This window comes from Alosa alosa, chromosome 14, assembly GCF_017589495.1.
Source record: "Alosa alosa isolate M-15738 ecotype Scorff River chromosome 14, AALO_Geno_1.1, whole genome shotgun sequence".
Taxonomy (NCBI): domain Eukaryota; kingdom Metazoa; phylum Chordata; class Actinopteri; order Clupeiformes; family Clupeidae; genus Alosa; species Alosa alosa.
In genome coordinates, this window is record NC_063202.1 from 5,925,947 (window position 1) to 5,946,794 (window position 20,848).

The 20,848-nt window shown below is 41.2% G+C and overlaps 1 protein-coding gene and 1 long non-coding RNA gene across 7 annotated transcripts in view; one reads left to right on the forward strand and one right to left on the reverse strand.

Moving 5' to 3' along the window:
- The window catches only part of pax6b (paired box 6b), a 19,179-nt gene extending 16,828 nt beyond the window's left edge, over positions 1 to 2,351 (reverse strand). For all 6 annotated transcript variants that reach the window (XM_048262826.1, XM_048262823.1, XM_048262824.1 and 3 more), the window contains exon 1: positions 2,213 to 2,351. The gene's annotated coding sequence lies outside the window, so the exon portion shown is untranslated. The remainder of the gene's footprint in view (positions 1 to 2,212) is intronic.
- The window catches only part of LOC125307071, an 8,533-nt gene extending 915 nt beyond the window's left edge, over positions 1 to 7,618 (forward strand). Inside the window, exon 3 of the long non-coding RNA XR_007195650.1 lies at positions 7,504 to 7,618. This is a non-coding gene — a long non-coding RNA (uncharacterized LOC125307071). The remainder of the gene's footprint in view (positions 1 to 7,503) is intronic.
- The last annotated feature ends 13,230 nt before the right edge of the window (positions 7,619 to 20,848 follow it).

The window sequence follows — 20,848 nt, forward strand, 5'->3', positions numbered from 1 at the left end:
GACGAAAAGAAGGCTACGTGCATGAAAAAGCGCTACAGGCCTGTTTTATCTCCTTTAGCGAAATCCTATGGTTTCCCGGCTTTAGATATTTATTATAGTACACGCTATCAATTAGCGCGACTTGGATTAGCAGCTGCTAATTCAGAGTCTTGAAAAGAGAACTTAATCTTGTGGCTATTTCCCCCGGGGCAAAGTGGTCTTAGTGCCCCCTCTAGAAAACTTTTAAACAACAACACAAAAAAAATCATACGGGGTGGGAAGGAGTGAATGCGTCTGACGTCATTGTTAGAAGAGGAAGGGGGTGTCTGAAAACATCAGAGGATACTGGCCGTAGCTTATTGAGATATGTCGGTTTGCAAGAAAGGTTAATTGACAAGTGGGTAGCCTACTTAATCGGGATTTTTTAATTCCATATGGCAGTGTACAAGTGTAGGCCATAAGTCCTTTTTCGTGAACAATGTCAATATTCTGCCAAAACCATAACCAATATTAAATGTTCAACTGTCGTCGAGTCATTGGAGTGAGAGGGACTAACTTCGAAGAAACACTGTAAATCAAAATATGATTTTGCTTTTGTCTTCACATAAAGTATTACACAACTTAATATTTCAATTAGTTGTTATATTCAGCTCAAAGAACATTTGGTAACAGTAGCTTAGCCTATAGAATAGCCAATCATTTAAATTGTGTAGGCTACCCCAATACCAGGACCCATCAAAGGACGAATATAAACAGATTAGAAGTAGCCTACCAATTGATTAAACAATATAGCCTAATTAGGCTACAATTCCCACGAGTTGACAGCCTTGCACTTTGAAATAGCATAGGCTACTCGAGAGATCTAGTTTACTGTGCATCATCACCGACCTGTAGGAGTATTCCGTTAGTGTCTACTGTTAGTCTTCAATCATATTTACATGATATGGCGATTGCCGTTAAGGGTCCTATGGCGCAATGCCCTTTCACTAGTCTAGTCGGACTGTTACAGTTACTGTTATTTTCCCGAATGCACTATGACAGGTCCTGTATCGTGCCATCCATGAGATAGAATAGGCCTAAATCAAGAGATTATTGATAAGCCACTTGTTTTGGAATCATGCAAGACTTGGACACTATAGCCTATAAACACTGTGATGGTTTCACGTAGCAGTATTTTAGGAAACTACCATCTCCACCAGGGGCAGAGTATATGCATATAGGCCAACTGAAGAACATGTTTGACTGACTCTTAACGCAGTGGTTAGGATGTGTAACATAAATCCATAATGTGTTTCACTGACATCTCTATTTGGTGTGTATAGTTTAGATCTTAGTTTAGCTTAGTAGGCTATAGGTTCATTTTATATAATGTTCTCTACATTTTGAAGTCAGAATTTAAATGTAGTAGTTATAAGAGGAGGTGTTGGTTTTATAAGACTCGATTTGAATGTCCTGTTGCTGAATTAAAGCTGTTTTAGTAGTGCATGTAATCATTGCTTCAGCTGATGTGCAAACTATGAAGTAGCATTTCCATTTTGAAATGAGTGATTCAAATGTAGCCTAAATGTAGCCCAATAAAAAAAGCTGGTGAATATTATTATATTATGATAACAATAATAATAATACGTATCTATAATTAGCCTATCTACTACTTATTATTAATGTTTGTATGTATAATAGTGTTAAATACTGTAAATTATAATATTCTATTTTCTGCTAAATGTAACCACTCTGTGTTCCACGAACAAAAATTATATTAGTGTTAACAACCCCTTACATGTTTAGCTGTTTGTATTAGCGTAGGCTACTCGGGGACCGTAAATATGAAGGTATAGAATAGCCTAATAACATCGACCAGAAGATGTTATTAGGCTATTCTATACCGCGCAATAATATTCGACCTCGTGGATATTGATGGATGGTCTACTGTTCTCCTATGAACAGTCCTGAAAGTCGTGATGATGTCTGAATAACCTACTGGTGCGCAGCACACCCTCTCCGGTTGTTGGCAGAATAAAATTAGATACGCAAAGCCCAGCGTGCGCGAACTGAGGCAGTCTACGGCACCATGTTGCAAACTTAAGTTCCCGCTTGCAGACGAGTCAAAATACAGCTCTCATTTACTTCTTGACTCCGCTCTTGCAGAGAGAGTAGCATCGCAAGTGTTGCAAAGAAGCCAAAAAACATTTGTGTCCGGGTGAAGTGGGTTTTAAAAAAAAAAAAAAAATCTTACCTGGCAAATCACGAGCATCTGATGTTATATCCCGTTGAAATCAGAATTGTTGTGTTTCACCCATAAATTAATCTGAGCTCAGGTTATGTGTCCGCTTTTGTCAGTTTTGGATCCCTTCGTTCGGTTGAAATGTCAATGCGACTGAAAAAAGCGTTGTGTGTCTAACCCCTAACTTTCTCTTAATATCAGCCTCAAACTAGGCACTGATTGGTCAGAACGACAGGGCGACGTCACCTTGGAAAACACTTCTCTTGCAGCCGGACAAGGGAAGTTCGATGCAGCGCCTGCGTTGGCCAGTGTAGGATATAGTAGTGGGTTTGCCATATATCGTAGTGAACTTTGACTTGTAGGTGGAGGTGGCGGTTTTCATTAAAAAAAAATGTAACGGAAATTTTCATTGTAAATTGTAACGAAAATCCGGTGATTTTCGGAGAAACTGATCACTAGCCTATCGTTTGCCTTTTGTTCGTGATTATAGGAATATGGGTCACTGTTGCACTGTACATTGCACGTCTTTAAAAATAGCTTCATTGTCATTTAAATGATAAGTACACATTGGATAGCATGTCCCTGTTTTTTCCGGTGACCATCCCATGCAAGTTTGTCTTATAGAATACAGCAAATATTGATCGGGTGTGCGCAGTCTTCTTATTGACAAAACGCATTCAGGTAGAAAATCAAACTCCAGCCAGGTGGGATACAGACAATAGTACTGTAACCAGGTTCCAGTCTCTCTCTCTCTCTCTCTCTCTCTCTCCCTCTCCCTCCCTCCCTCCTTCCGTGTCACACTTCTGTCTCTCTGACTCGGTGTGTCACAGACAGATGCACACATACACACAATTCTGTAATTAAAGAAATCATAACTTAATCATAAGTGAAAAAAACATCTCGTCTAAGGATTCGATGAATGAAACAATAAGCTTATACAAATGTCAATTTCTTGAACTTTTTTGTGTGTTTTATTTATATTTACATGACATTTTATGACATTTTCATGTGGTCTTGCGCATCATATATTATTTTTGTTCAACCATATCATGTCTGCATGCATGCAGGTACTTTGATTTGAAGGATTCTGAAAACAATAGATTGTATGTGCACATCAAAACTTGAGGGAAACATATGACGAGGTAATGCACTTTAGTAACACACTATACTGTGTGTGTGTGGGCGGGGGGGGGGCTGTTAGTAACCCACGCAACGTCGTTGTTGCAAGTCTCTCGGGAAATGGGTGTCTTTGGGAGTCTCTTAAAAGGACACAGGTAGGACACGCGGACCATGTTTGGGCCATTATTTGGACTAACCACCATTAAGGAGTCGTGAAACCGTGCAACCTGACAGGGTTCTTCAGGTGAACGCTGGAAACTGCACGGCGTGGCCTCGCTTATCATACTCTCAATAAAAGAAGACGCAGAGCAGCGGCCAGACCAGGTGCTACCGTTCTCTTTACACGAGGCCCGGCTCTTGAGAACTTGATCAGGCGTGAACGAAAATCTGTTCAGCCTGCCTTTCCTGCTAGAGCCACATCCCCACCCGTGCCTTTTAAAATGTGTAGAAGACAACCCCCATGCACACACACACACACACACACACACACATCCGTCTATCCATTCACCCATCTGTAAACATTCCTAGTTAAATAACATGCATCACATTTTATATGCAACTAAATGTACACGACAGTATAGTTGATGGGAAGCTACAATGCAGGTTTATTTTTATTTTGAGTAGATCTATGGGGAGAAACATAACACTAGGCCTATATCTTCGTCATAGGCCTCAGACGCACGGCCGCAATGTGTTTTCCTCGATGGAAAACAGCGGTGTAGTTCCATAACTGGAAATGGACCCTCTGGGAAGCCATGTGCTCACTCAGACTGAGAGAATTTTTGGATACATTTTCTAATGATCGGCCTTCACTGTTTAGTCATGCAGAATCAAAGCACCGCTAATAAGCGCGTCATGAACCTTTTGTTTACTGTCGCTGTTGTAAAACGAATCCAGAGCTCTGGCCACGCTGCAAACAGAAAATTGAGGGGTTGAAAGTGAGCTTCTGAAGCTTTTTGTAAATTCATCGCGTTACTCGGAGACCTGGATTAACAACGTGGCTGCAAGGTACGAAGGCAAACTTAACTTTTGGGGGCGGGGGGGGGGTTGTCATAATGCATGACAACTGCACAATCAGGCGGTATCTTAGAAAAGGAAAGTTATATTAGCCTACTGTTAAATAAAATCATCATGTATCACTTTTATCAAATCTGGGGTGTCATCCGAGAAATTGGAATGACTATTAAGACACTGGAAAACATATTCAATTCCAAAAACAAAAAACCTAGATCTTAATTACTGACATGATTCCCAAAAGTGTGCTGATCACTGAAGATTTAATGTCATTCAGAGAGAATTTCGGAGTGAACCTAATGGGGAGCTGGGTAATTAATATCTGCAACACGTGGGGGTACCGGTAGTCCCATATTTAGTCGACTCTGGTGGGTGAGTCTCGGTACGTCCATCTCTGCACTGTGAAGTACTTTAATAAGCCTCGTTCTCTGTATGTGAGGTTTGATTTTATTTTTCTCCCCGCGCATCCTGGCCCTGGACAGAGACATTAGCTAAATTCCCTCGGGGTGATTGGATGCAATTTGTCCGGAGTAGACAGGCACGTCCTGGATGTTAGAAACTCACTTTGGCTCGACGTGACAAGGCTGAGTTCGATCTACAATTGCATTTGAAAGCGCAGCGAGCGTAAACCTCCAGCACCATTACAGATCCAGTTTTCGTACAAATATTTATTAAAATTACATTTGCAACACCTCTCATACAGAAAACGGACTGAAGTCAGTCTCAACCGCGACTACTTTGGAAGGCTAGAGTGGGTAATGGCTTTTGCGTTGCGCACACTTGGTCAGTTTTGGACCGCGCTCCCGTGTTAAAGAAAGCGAGGAGATTTGCTCTCGGTCCCTGACCCTTGAAATTAGATTAAATATAGACGCAGGGACAACGCGGAAACGCAAGATTGACACCTGCCAAAGGAACTCCTTCGTGATTGATTGTGATCCTTCGTGCTGGCAACAATAATGTCGTAAATTGCACGGAGCAAAGCGGGCGCATTTGTCATTTAGTCGCCAGGAGAGAGAGAGAAGTCAGTGTCCGTGGCAAGCTGTGAGCCGACAGGAGGAAATGGGAGCTAACGAGGTTGTCAGATGTTCTGACAGGACAAATGAGAGCTCGTCACTCCCCACGATTTAATAACGTTTAATGAAAACGTATTGCACCGTTCAAAATACAAACACGTTAAGAGCGCCTGAAATTCACACTGGGGTCCAGCATGGTTGGACGAGACGCCATTAATTACGCATAGCAAAAGTAATTACGCATCTGCTGAAAACTGCTGGCCCGGATTACACATCAGAGTCATTCAGAGTCAGTCAGAAAATCAGTTTTTTATGTTCCAAACCACTTTATCAAAAGTATAACCACTCCCCTTAGATCTGATTATGATAGAATAAGATGTGAAATTATTTCTGTGGAAATATTGACATGTCAAATTTTCATGACTCTAGGAATACTTTAAACTGTGAGATATTACTAGAATTATGAGCACACTATTGTTGGCATATGTAGGTCTTCCATAGGATACTGAAAATATCCCACTGGTCAATTGTAATTGATCCCAAACATACATCATTTTAATAGCATACTGTCTGTCAGATGTATTCTAAAAGGCAAAGGTTCTGTTTGTTTACATATTGTTTACATATATCCAAGATACTGTACATAGCTATAATATGCTGGTTAAACAATATGTATGATTGATTTTGTTGTAGTCGAAGATCACTGCTAGCTTTGTGCTCAGCCTCTGATCCACTCTAATGCTGTATAGCCCTGAGGGTCAACTTCACCATGAAAACTGATTGCTGATAGGCTACCACCATGTACATTTGTCCATGAAAAAACTCAAGAGATTATTAGCCAATGGACTTTTATGTTTGTAGTTTGATCAGGAATGATATCGTCCCCATATTTTCAGCTGTAATTAACAAGCTAATGTAGCTGAACCTTTTGTGTTTTGACTAAATTATACTTGCTTGCTTAAGGGGTACATTTGAATTTCCCTCCCCAATTTGCCACAGACTCATGGTTGGTTTGGTAAAAGCATACCAGCCCTTACCTTCAAATTTAAGCCAAATCATGACTCTATGATTGGACAATAACACTAAACACATGCAAAACGATGTAAAGGGTCTGGCAGATGCTTTCTTCTATGTTTGTTGTTCCACATTGACCTCTCTGACTAAATCTATTTACTGCATACTGCATAAACATCTTATAGAAGGATAATGCACTGGGCATGGCAGTGCTCAACCTCTTTCTCTCCTCCTCTCTGCAACCTCTGTGTTTCTGCCCCTGCTTGTGACTTACTCCTCTCATCTCTCTCTCTCTCTGTCTCTTACACACACACACACACACACACACACATACACACACACACACACACACTAGTGACTGACCCCCTGGGTCCTGAAAGACATGGACCTCTTGTCCATAGACTGTAGAGTGTAATTATCCTTCTCTGCGTCCTGCTAAGATTTCAAAGCTAGCATTTCAGTGCCACTCTCTTTTTGTTTCTGTGATATTGTGTGTGTGTGTGTGTGTGTGTGTGTGCGCGCGGCCAACTCCAGGTGCTACTGCCCTCCCTACAGACGTCTTTAGAAACTGGAAGGTGCTTGCTGTGAGACAGTCGGGGCAAAGGGGGCAGTTAGCCAAAGTCATTCATAAAATGATATCTATTTTTATCCCTGTAGCCCGTCGCTGTTGCCAGAGAAATCAGTTTTTTTTTACACTGGCCCTGTGTTTAACAAATATTCCATGCTAGATTAGAGTTAAACAGAAAGGCATTTTAATTGTCAACACTGACCTATACAAAGTCGCCAGAAACCATGTAGGGGCGAGCTAATTGTCAGGCAAAAAATTGAATGGAAACAGTGTGCAGTGGATGGACGTGAGCTGAACAGAGCTGTGTGAACATGGTTGTGTAGCTGAATGTGTTGCATAAATATGATTGTGTGTGTGTTTGTGTGTATGTGTCTGTGTGTGTGTGTGTGTGTGTGTGTGTGTGTGTGTGTTTTTGAGGTAAAGAGGCTGAGGGAGAAAGAGAGAGAGAGAGAGAGAGAGAGAGAGAGAGACAGAGACAGACAGAGAGAGGAAGAGAGCTTGTGTGTCTTCATATGCATGCCTATGTGTGTTTAAAACTCAGTGACTGTGAGTGAGCACACTCATATCACTCCCAGCTATGTTTATGTTTATAGCTTCATGGCTCTATGGACTCACTTGAAAACAGAGAGCAGGAGAGCAAGAAAAGGCAGCGAGATGAAGAGGAGGAGGAAGAGGAGGGGGAAAGTGCTACACAAGGGACCATCAATAAACTATTCATGAAACGTGGCAAAACAGAGTCTTCACAGAACTGTGCCTGTTTTAAAAATGCAACGCCTGTTCGGCTGGAGTCATTAAGTCGAGCCGCATACTGTAGCTCAGGGCCAGGCTTGGGCAGAGAGGAGGAACACCTAATGTGACAAACTCAACGCAGATCTCAATGATACGTTTAAATGGATCCAGCACAGCTAACTGAGCTATGTAAAACAACACACAGTAAATCAGGCAATAACAACGACAAACCGTCTGGAAAATGGACTTGCAGAGCAACATGAATTTCCCTCTTTTTCCCCTACAGTGTCTGGATGACACATCTCATCCCAAAGTAAATATTTTGAGGATAATTGAACTGATTGCTAGTCGCAGCTCCTCGCCATTTGAATATGAAAGTTTAGGAGGAAAAAATATATATTTACACAAACAGGGGCTATCCCAGTGTAAGAAAAGTGTTTACATGAATTTTAAAGCATTGTCAGGGTATTATGCATAATGTGTAGATTTTTAAAATGCTAATAAAGGAGTCTCTAGACTATGGCATGATGCATTATTGATGTGGCTTTTCAAAAATGTGGAGGGAGACACAGGAGGCTGGCAGGGGATGATGGGGAGAGTGCAGACCCTGGACTGTCACTGCTCATTGCAGTGAAAGCTCTTCCCCCATGTCTCAGAATCACATCGCCTTATGAGGTTAGTGGCCTCGGAATATAGCCTACTGTACTTTGGTGGGGAAGCTCTCTTGCTGATTATCTTTGAGATAGGAATGGTTTGTTTGTGGAAGCCTGTCCTTATTCTGGGTTCTAGTGCAATAGCCCTTTAATGAAAATTAGAAAAAAAATAGTGATCAACTTTAAAAATATGTTTGGCCGTCATAAATATGCATATTGGCTATGGCTTCATATTTTCGATGAGAAATTATTTGACAAAACTACTGTAATTTCTTCGGGTATTGTATTAACGTGAACAACATATGTTTATTTCATGCTTTCATGGTGATTCACTATGAATCATTTTGCTCTCTGTATGAACAATTTTCGTTTGTCCAATCTCAATTTAAGCCGTTGGATAGGCCTAAATAAATAGTCTAAAACCATGTCTTTCGCTTTTTTTCTTTTTAATTTCAGATGGACGCATGTTACTCCTTTGATGTTTGTCTGAAGTCACCACAACAGCGAGTTGATTTGCGTCCATATGGTAAAAACGTTTTTTCACATCTTCAACGTATTTCATTAAAAACCGAGTGCTGGGGGCACTGGTGACGAAATCCACTCAAAACCTGAACAGATGCAGTCCGGCTTCGTCTGCCGAGAAAACAAAAAGGGACACGGAAATAAAAAATATGTCCCAAGTTTGCCGCGGATTAAGCCCTTGGTCTTGAGAACAGGAGCACATTTGCCGTTATAGGGAGCAGGGGGCCGCGGTTTGCGGTGCTTGTCATGATTGTTTTCATATTTCTTTGACATCTATTGATTCGAAGACAGCTGTAAGGCTTTGTCACAGAAGGCAGGAGCAGTCACAAAGCATTAGCTTGATGGCATAACCCCAGCGTTGGAGACTCCAAACAGCTCCACAGACTGAGAAAGATGAGTAATTAGGGGAAAATCACCCGATGTAGCCCAGTTTATTTCGTTTCAACGCCCTTTTCCGGATTAGAGATTTTTTTGATAACCAATTATCTACCAGTGAGTGAAAGATGCCAGGAATATTTCCACAGTTGACATTTTCAGTGACATTTAGAATTTTGATATTCTTTGAGTTGGGCTACAATATAGCCTATATTTAGTCTCTCTGGCGTCACTATGTAGGCTACACATCAGTAAATGTAAACATATTGTGAGTAATAATGTGAATATTTAGCCTACATATTTTAGTCAGAAAGATGCCGCGTCCACTCACATCATTTCACAGGTGTAGATTTTGTAGGCCAGGTTTAATGTCGACATGGTTGGTTTCTAATATTAAATAGCATTTTCAACTCGCCGCCAGAAGACTGTAATGTCGTGTGTCCACCGACAAATGTCTCCAATAACTCAATAACCATTTTGAGAGGAGTTCAACTTCATTGGACTCACCAGCAAAATGTATAAAGTCAATCTCGTCAACTGATACGCCTATAACTAAAACATTCATACAACATATCTGAAATAATAGTATGCTAAAGGATATAAATAATACAGTAATTTAATAAAAAAATAAAATAAAAATAAATGAACTTCCAGACTGTAGGCCAATGAAATTGCATCCAAGCAGACCTGTGTTTGCAGATGTGTTTTTTTATTTATTTATAAAATTAAGCGCTTCGTTTTGACTGCGTCTCTATACCGTCCTCCTGAGACTTTGAAAAATATGTGGACTGTCACTGTGATAAAATGATTTATTGCAAAGAAACGTTTTGCTGTTACTGGAGAGTTAGTAGAACCATCTTCTGCCAGTGTTTGGGGTAAATCAATTATAGGTGGACGATGGTGTATAATAATAGGCTACTAAAACTGCAAAAAGACACCTGCATAAGTAATCCACCTATACCAAGACAAGGATTTCTAAGTTATCGAAACTTATTTTACGGTCGATTTAAACAGCATCAGAGAAGAGTGATAACACACGCTGTGTTTAAGCAGTTTGGCTTCACAGAGCAGACTGTAAAAAAAACAGTGCAAGTTGTGCTACAGCTCCAATGATTATAGTGCATTGTGCTCTTTGAGATACTCGACCCATCCTCCGTCTCTATGCAGTACAAGGGCCTGCATTCATTGGCATTTCACTTATTTCAGTTATCTCACTATGCACTTAGGCCCATTACAAAGACGGGAGATTTAAAGGTGGGTGGGAAGGAGGGCTATCCTCCTGGCAAGCAAAAGGCCATTCCTCGCTTTGTGGTCGTTGATTTAGGCCTACGCCTTATAACCTGCCTTGCCTGTACTACAAAACTTACTACCTGTAAACGCAGACCACCAATGGAGGCAAATGGTACATTTGTAATTTACTGATTTAACTTGACTTTTGTTGCCATTTCTAAGAACTCATTAACACGCCTTCGCCATCACAAGTCAGCCAAATCGGAATGGTTTGCTTTCGGGTGGCATAGATGGAGACTAGCAGAGGTGCATTGAGGTGCCAGCGTGTGGATCACATGATCTTTGTATCGTACTAATCTCAAAATGTCTCTTAAATTCTGTCTAGTCGTAGCTGATGTCTTGGGCATTATTCTAACTTATCACCTCCAAGCTATCAGACATATCTGCTGTAGAGACTGAAATGCCTACTCCTGAGTAATGCACACAGGCAGTGACTTGTTAAATTCACTGTTTGACATTTTTGTCTTTCACTGGAGCATGGAAATATTATTACCTGAATCTGACAGTATTAACACTTATATGGTTATTTGATTGGCATCAGGTGATTAAAATGCCTAGATTATGGCACCGTCAAATGCATGCTATTTCGGCGAGACATTTCATGATGACAAAAAAAGACTCGTAGCCTACTACAGAGTTGGTCCGAACTAGTCATAAAATAATGACTTTTCAGTTTATTTTGACTGTCTTTTTACGCGTCCCATGCCTCTCGCGGGCTTTTAATAATTAATCTGAGAATGGCAGAGTTGCCAGTGCATTAGTTTCCACAGCGCAGTGCGTGTGTGCCCTCTAGCGAGAAGATTGTGGTAAGTGCAGAATTAAACTGACAGAAGTGTAACTTTCATAGGAGATGCCAAGAGAGAGGTAAAATGACCAGTATTTTGTTAGACTTTATTTTTTATTTCCATTCATATTATTCATAATGACATGTATTGCAGCATTTGACTAAATAAGATACATTTCCACATGGATTAATCCATCTTTATTTGGTAGAATAGCCTACTACTACAGATTGTAGAAATTTGCTTGTGTCGATCCAATGTAGTGGTGAACCCAGACAAACATTTTGAAAATTCAGAATTTGAATTTGCTTTGCAGCTCCGTCTGGAAACATTGACGCCTGTTTCAGAATCACCAAAACCCCAGACACGTGTATTTTTGGGGAATTAAGTAAACAACTGCATTGAAACCGTTGTTTGCAAGAAAGGCGTATCTGCTGCACTTCTGAAACGATTTGGCAAGAATTTAATGCACAAATTTAAGTTTTTTTTCTGGTTATGCCCCTTGAAGTCGCAGGTCTAAAACGGAAGGTTCGGACACGGGCGTCACATTTGCCAACAGGTCTGGGTTCATCCATGCTAGGTCAAATGCATAACGATGATAAAAAAAATAATGATATATCTTATGTTTCTTCAGGCTCCATTTATGAAAGGTCCGCATGTCGATTAATTACGCAAACTTAACGGTAGATCGTGAATATGCTCTGCAGAATCGTCATCCAAACGGCTCCATTGGTCATTTTATAGATTTGAAGAAAAGATCATAGTTACTATAAGCTACTTCATGGGGGGGATGCAGCAGATTAGCCAACAGTAGGCCAATTTTCATTAGCCTACTTTTGCGCAATCTGATGGTAAATTAGTGTAGCCTATTTGATTGTTGGACTTGTTGAAAGTGACCGCGCAACATCCAAGGAAGATGGGTAGGCTTGTAAACATAATTTGAAATCTCTCTGACACAGTTTATATATTGACTGCCCGTCCATCCCGTGTTTGTCATCGCATGTGACGTGGTTCTGAAAGGAAAGCGCCAGCAGAATCCATATGCAGCTGACAGACCTCATCACTGAGGCCAAACGGGGAGGATGGGACATGTTTTGATGAAGTATGGATAATTACCGTACTTAAATCAAGTTGTAGTGTAGATGTAGGCCTAGTGTAAAGCGATCAACACAGAGAAATACAAATAAAGAAAGAGATACAGAGTTCTCCCAATTCTATTAATGTATAAGGACGTATTGGCACTCGCTAATCTCTTAATCAAAATTCCTTAACCGTGATAATGTGAAACTTTGAAAGTCCGTCAGTCAAATGGAACAAGGGGATCAGTAACGATAAATGAGGCGCTCCACGCTTGGGTTAATGCGCACCGAGTCATGAGAGCCGATTGGGGGAGAATATTGCGCTCCAGCGCGGGAAATAATATGGTGGTGTCTCCTCACCTCGCATTGCACGAGCCTGCGGAACCAAGGCGCCGTCCTGAGAAACGCGCTAATGATAAAAGAATGAGAGGCGGCTTTTGCACGGAGGGTGGATTCCGAAAATGTCAAAGGCACCGGAGAGGTTCATCTTTATTTTCTCCTCTAATGAACACATTTAGGGGTAGTCACACAAGGTGTGAGGGGTGTGGAGATAGCCAAAACGTATTTATAACGTCGCACACCAATTGCTTTCCTTCGTAAGATTGGTGATTTATTTTAACTTTTCTACTGCCCAATGGTCTGTACTGTATCACTGTTAGTCCGTAAATTGTGTGTATTTCTGGAACTGCGGATTCAGTTAGTTAACTCGGAATCTCAGTTCAGTCCATGCCCCTACACAATGAATTTGCATATTTCATTTTATTACTTTCAATATAGTCTGTGTAGGGACTATATTTCAAATATGGCAGTGTTCCTTCTAGCCCAAATAATAAAACAGACAAGACACAAGCAAATCCTATGACAATATTCTATGTAGGGCTTCAGCAGATGTGTGGCCGATATTTCCTGCTGGGAAAAGATAATATGTTTATTGAATTTATTTATATCCTCAAGACATATTCTCATCACAAAGTGACATAGCCAGGACTAGGTGCAGGAGATGCCATCTGTCAATGAAACATAGATGAATTCAATATGTCACGCACAGCACAGCACATCTCTTAAAAAGGTGGGCTTTAAGTGCACCATCTTTTCATCTGAACCTGAAAAAACAGGTTACATTTTTACAGGCGATTTAACCCAGTGGCTGTCACTGCTGAAACCAGTGTTCTGGGCCCAAAGCCTGGCAGGGTGGAGAGGTATGAGTAATGCTAGCAATCACGGACATTCCCTAAACATGGAAACAACACACACACACACACACACACATTCCCATCCACAGGCATTCACAAATATACACACGCATAGGTATACACATGAATGCAGACACAGTGACACATGAGTAAACACATACAGCACATGGACATACTTACAAACAAGTGCTCCCTCTCTCGTTCTCTCTCTCTCTCTCTCTCTCTCTCTCTCTCTCTCTCTCTCTCTCACACTCACACACACACACACACACACACACACACACACTAGAGGACAAAATCCTACAGTCTCAAACCCACTCTACGGAGACTATATATGGAGGCATGGTGCCCATGACCTTAGTGGAGCCTGTCTGCGAGGACTGGGCCTCTGTGAGAGGCAGCGGGTAGTGCTTGCGTGCTGGTGTTGACAGGGATGGTATGGGGAAGCAGACTCACCTGCCAGGGTGGCATATGCCCAGTTGCCATGAGCAGCAGACAGGCCAGGGGCTGCAAAAACAGACAGATGTGCCTCTATCCTCCCTCTGCAAACCCCCTGCCACATACCACACACACACATACATACACACACACTTTACATCACAACCATCCATGCCATCTACACATACACAGAACAACATCCACATACTTACTGTTCTCCTAACATGATAGAAAATGAATATGTGGAAAAGTGAATGACATTTTCTAAGATTCTTGTCAGATTGAGTTCAACAGAGTGCTGTCGTAATATGAATCCTTAGCTTTTCACATTTTCAGTGCAAACAATGACTATCATTACCCATCACAAATATTACAATTACTTTATTACTATTATTAAGAATAAAGGTGCATGTATGCTTCATATCATTATACAATTATAGGATTACAGTCGGGTAGATTTACCCCCTCTATAAGCTAGTTTGTCTGTAGACTTAAAAAGGGGAAAAGTGGTGTGGTGTGTCTGTGGTGTGTGTGTGTGTGTGTGTGTGTGATACTAAACTGGGGGAGTCTTATGTGTGTTGACGGTGGGCTGTGTGTCCTGGTCTGCTCATCACAGCTGTACCTGTTCTTGCTGGCGTGCCGTGCGCTGCCTTGCCAGTCTGTTCTGTGCCCACACCTGCACCTCATCCATCTGTCTGCCAACCTGCCTCATACACTCTGTCCCGTAGACCAGTGCACACACACACACACACACACACACACACACACACACACACACACACACACACACACACACACACACACAGTTTAAACACTCACATGCACATACACACATAGCCTACAGAAACTCACATGGATATAGATATTCTCTCTCTCAATCGATACTCAAATATATGCATATACACAAATGAAAACTCACACACACACTGCACGCCTAATAAATCCGACTCCTGTATATACACTAGCATATAATGGCATAATAAAAGACAATAAAGAGCCTAGCATGGAGTCAAAGAAGTGGCCTCTCCTCTGAGTCGCTGGAACAGGCTGGCATCTGGACACGAGTGGTCCAAAGCCGTCAGAAGGAGGAGGCAGACGTGTTTGTCACCCCCTCCCCCCACCCTCTCTCTCTTTGTGCTGGTTTCCTGGACGCGGGCAGGCAGAGGGACGGGCTGGCGGGGGCATCTGCCCTGGCCGCCTCCAGCTGCAGCCGCCAAAACAGCCAGAGTCGCTCGGAGCGGGAGGAGCCATCCGGAACCATCCAGAACCATCCGGGACCGGCAGCCAACACACACACCCCTTCCTGGGGGCTCAGGGATGAAAAAAAGAGGAAATATGTGATATCCGAAGACTGTGCTGACAACAGCAGAGAACAAATACATGTATGTAATGTGTATGTAAATACATACACACATACACATACACACACAAACACACACACACACACACACACACACAGTTATGTTCTTTCATACATACATACACAACCACATACTCTCTCTTTCACATACACACATAAACTCTTTCACACACAGACATGTGCACACACACACACACACACACACACACACACACACACACACACACACACACACACACACACAGTCCATCACAGCTGTTACCAGACTAAGGAGAAGGGTAATTTATGCTCACACTCCTGTATCTCTTGCCAACACGGCCAATGGTGCTTGTGTCAATATACTCTCGGATGTGGCTGCCGTCCCTGGGTCAAGGTCTGTTCAACTGCTGGGCTGTCTGAAGGACTTAGAGAGGAGACTGGATATAGAATCGCCGAATCACACACCCATCATTACAGTCACTTGTTCTGCCCTGTACTGGACTCATCTGATGAAAGTCATGTACAGATAATTACAGATGAAAGATCAGACACATTCAAAGTGTGTGAAGACAGATTGTAAACTTTCGCCTTTGCTGTTAGTGACAGCTGGGGCAAGACCATAAGCTCTCCTAGGCCATAAGTCGTGAACAGAAGTCGGTTGTGGAATTAATTGTTGGGATATTCTAGAACTTTCCACCGTTAAAGGGCATTTCTTATGGGGCTGCCTAATGAGAGGATGGCATCACTGTTTCTTTATGCTCTTGACTGCATATCATTAGGGATATTAATCAAAACGGACAAAAGGCATATTTTAACTAAATGCATTTATTTTTCATCAAAGAAGACTAGACTATACATGAGAAAAGTATGGCAAGATCTGGAGTATTTGTACACATTTGGAATATCTATCTTGAAAATTGAATAGACCAATGAAAAATGGCAGTGTTGTGGGAAGCCAACACTTGTGTATTCATGTAGTAGTGTGACTATTCATCACACTTTCCCAAATCAGTCTTGTGAGGATGATAAGCAGATGCACCACTTTCATCCGGAATAACTTTTACATTTAAAAGCAGAGGACTGAGAAGGACTTGATTTCTCTGGGAAATCCTAACACCTCATTATACCTATTCAGCTTCAAACACATTCCTATGGGACTCTTGTTTGTGTTGCCCATCTCACATGCACATCAAAAGGCTTTAGGTAATGTAGAGCGAAATATTCTCATGATGCATAAATGCTTGTGCCGTGGTTTCAAGACCCCATCCAGCACATACATTATGGATTACGTCAGCAAAGCTTTTCCTGTTCAGTAGGCTGCCATTGTGGATTGAGTCGTCTGTCAGAACGGCAATATATTTCTTGGGGAAAAATGGGGACAAACCCCCCAAAGTCATCCACATATCATACCACTAACCTCACTGTATCATGGAGTGGCCCGAGAAAGCATTGTAATTTGCACCACAAATCACAAGCAATGGTCTAATTCTGCTAATGAAGTGTCGGCGGACTGCCTCAACATATCACACACAAGAAACATGTTTACGCACTTTAATGAATGTCATGTTCCCACGGGGATGTAAAAATGTAGAATTAATACTCCCGCAAATCAAGAAATTAATGCCGCTCATTTACTAAGAGCTAGACTCACACCATGACCATACTGGAGATAGCCCTGAGGACTTTGGCTCCCTGACTCAAACGACTGCTCTGATGGCAGTTCACTGCTATATCAATGATCAATGTCCCATCAGCACAACACAGTTTTCTTTGATGTCTTGTGTGTTGCTTGATTTAGAAAGGGACACTCTGCTATGGTGGGCTATTGCAGTGTATGAAGTATAGTGCATTACATGGTTCTCTATTTCTTTTACACTGGGAGTGACTAATTTCAAATGGAACATCATTATAAGTTAATAAATACCCCACCATTACAGTGTACCATCCTCTGCATGTGGAACTACAGATGATGTCTAGATGTATGATCTGGAGTTACAGAGAGTACAATGATCCATAACCTCCCATTGCAGATCTCACTGTTGGAGCATTAATTTCCATAACACGCTTCCTCAAGCATTATTTCCTCCATTGACGCCCTTCATTTAAAAGCTATTTCAATTTAAAGACGCTAGGCGTGGACGCACTGCTACATTGACTTATCCCTATCATGCATCAAGGAACCCCAAGAGGGAGGGAGGGAGTCTTTGCGTTGGGTCAGTGTTGAGCGGAGAACTGTGGAGTAATTACTAGATCAGGCTCATTGGGGAGACTCTCCTCCCGATGCATCCGAGCCTAATCTGCGTGTGTAACAATAAATTGCAGACTTAATTAAAATCAGGACCTTTTCTGTCATTTAATTACAGCAGAGAAAGGTTATTGCTTCATGGCAATTTTCTCAAATGTGATTCCTTTAACAGTTATTAACAGCTTACGTGCCATTTATTGTTTGAGATTTTTCACTTTTAAAATGGTGTCCCATTGACAGACATAATGGCTGGGGTAGGGGCTATGGCCTAGCCTGATTGCGGCCCTTCCGGAGATTTGTTTCTGGCCAACAGAGCTGAGATGAGAGGTTGAAAATGTCACTGCAGAGAAATTGTGGTTGGCCCTGTCTCACAGCAGTGATTACAATAGAGCAAAGGTTCCTTTTCTCATCGAAGTTTTTTTGTAATTTACAAACTGAATGGGTCATCAGAGTCAATCAATAGAAAGGAGAGCAACTGAAACTTAGTTTAGACTAAAGAGCTCTACTTGGGCCAGTATTCCTGTTAATAAAATGTTTCATCCAACCAGAATGTTTTGTTCAGTCATATTTATATGGGGGCTGTTATGGGGGCTAATTATGCAATATCAGTAATATACTCTTAAAGAGCATTATTTACTTGATCAAGCATGTTTTTTGCCATACCAGTTGTCTTTGCAGAAGAGGAAATCTGTCAATCCTGCTAAATCCTGCTATCCGGCTTTCACATTATTTATAGTGGATGGAATCCACTATCTTGAAATCTCCTGGCTTCTTCTTATTATTATTATAACCTTTTCTTTTTACCTTTTTAAGAATGAATGCGACTAACCGCTTAACGTACAGACATGTTGAAATAACCGTTGTGTAGGTCTGGAGTTGGACAAGAGAGTTATTTTTTTTTTCAGATTTTCTTAAAAGTTTATACTTTTTAAAGAAATAGGGGATTAAAAATGTCAAAAAGCTAATTTTCCCCCCATAGACTTGTATGGCTGTGATGTCATAATGGCCTAAAGCCAGCTGCGCTCGTTAAGCTCCCAGAGTAGTTCCCGGGCTAATCAGAACACTGGCACAGGTGTCACCTGTGAATCCAACTGTCTCAGCTTCTAATGCATACAATCTGGCGCTCCCTAAAACTACACATCCTGTTTAAGTGTTTCCCGTCTGTCAAAATAAAAGTCACAGCCATATCATTCTTTGCACATTATATCTCCAGAATGCCTTGACATACATGCCTGAAATTTATTATGAGTGTTTGTATGGACTCAAAGATGAAGTGAATTGATGTTGGAGGTCAAATGTCAAGGTGAAAAACACCTTGAGTGTTATATCTCAAGAACACCTTGAAACACAAGGTTTTTTTGGTACGAGGGTTTGTATGAACTCAGAAGATTAAGTGATTCAATGTTTTTTTTTCAGGAATCTCCCTATCTCCGTACCAACATTAAGCCAGCAGCTTTCCATCCACTATTGTAATTCCTCTGGCATTACATTTGTAGTTTTACACATTGTCTTTCTGCCTTCATGAACATCCTAACAATAATGATGTTCTCTACACATCACTCGGGACCACGGCCAGCTACCAAGCCAAACATGTTTACTAACAGCTTAATACCCAGAATTAGCTGATAGGCGAACATGTGGAATGTGGGCTAGATAGTTTACAAGTATACAGGTTTACAGCCCTGAGTGAAACAGATTTAACTTGGAGCAACTACAAACAGATCAAACTGTCTTTTTGGTCAGGATGCAGATTCGTCAATAATATGCGTAATTTGTAGTTTGTCATTGGAGGGGCAAGTGAATATGCACATGGTGTGTACTGTACACAGGCCTTTTTGCTGAATTATAGAGTCACATAAAGCAACACAATGGAAGCACTGATCTCTATGCCCTGTGGTGTCAATATTTAACCTTTTACGCCCTCTACCCTCTACAATGGTACCCTGTTAGTCAAAAGCCGACTAAAAGGGTCATGATCATACCGGATTAACAATGTTACATAGTGCAACATCAAGCATTACAAGTGCGCACTGGCAATGTCAGAGACTTCAATCTCCATATTATGAGTTGGTGTAGCATCAGAATGAGTTTGAAGGGAACTCTCGAATAGAAAGGCTGGGAGATAAACAGAGTTCCTGAATGTCACTGTGTTCTGTCATTTGAACTGTCCCTGGTTTCAGTCAATAACTTGTGTTTTGGACTATTAGATAGATAGATAGATAGATACTTTATTGATCCCCAGGGGAAATTCAAGGTCTCAGTAGCATACAGACAACACACACACATTCACTAACAGCAGAAAAAGTAATTAAAAGTATATAATATAAAAACACAACTAAGCAATCAGGACAGTAGAAGATAAAGAATAAATATACTAAAATACAAATTATACTAACTAACACTTAATCTAAATCAATTCTAAAAACAGTATCCACATAGTAGTGATTAACCTTCTAACACTGTTCCGGTCAAAAATGACCGATTTACTCATTCCCTGTACCATAAATATGGCATTTTTCATCAGATTGCCTCAAGATCTTATGATATCCTTCGCAAAAGGCTTATGAACACATAGAATTTATTTTGACTACTTTCTTTGAATTTTGAGTGATTTATTCAACGTAGAAACACTTTTTTTGTTTACGGTCAAAAATGACTGCCATAGGAAATTAATGGGAAAGAGTATACATTTCATCCAGGAGATAAAATATATCTCCTTACACACACTCCTACAACTTACCACCAATGTTCCCACACACATGCATGCATGCACACACAGAAGCACACACCCACACACACACACACACAAACAGACACACATACAGTACACACACATGTACACCCACTCACAGACACACACACACTCAGTACATGTTGTCAGTTCATGTTGTCATGTTGCCACATGTGCAGGAAAACCACCAATGTTTCCACACACATGCATTTTTCACACATGGAAACATTCACACCCACACACACAAACAGACACACAAACAGACAAACAGACACACACACACACACACACACTCTCTCTCTCTCTCTCTCTCTCTCTCTCTCTTTCTCTCTCTCTCACACACACACACAGTTCATGTTGTCAGTTCATGCTGTCATGTTGCCACTGTGCATGTGAACCACAGTGTCCGCACACATTCACGCACATACAGAAACACACACACCCACACACACAAACACACGTGATGTAGATGTTAATGTTCTAATAAGGGTCTGTTTACAATAATGTTATATTGTTCTAGTGTATTTCTTCAATTTTTCCATGG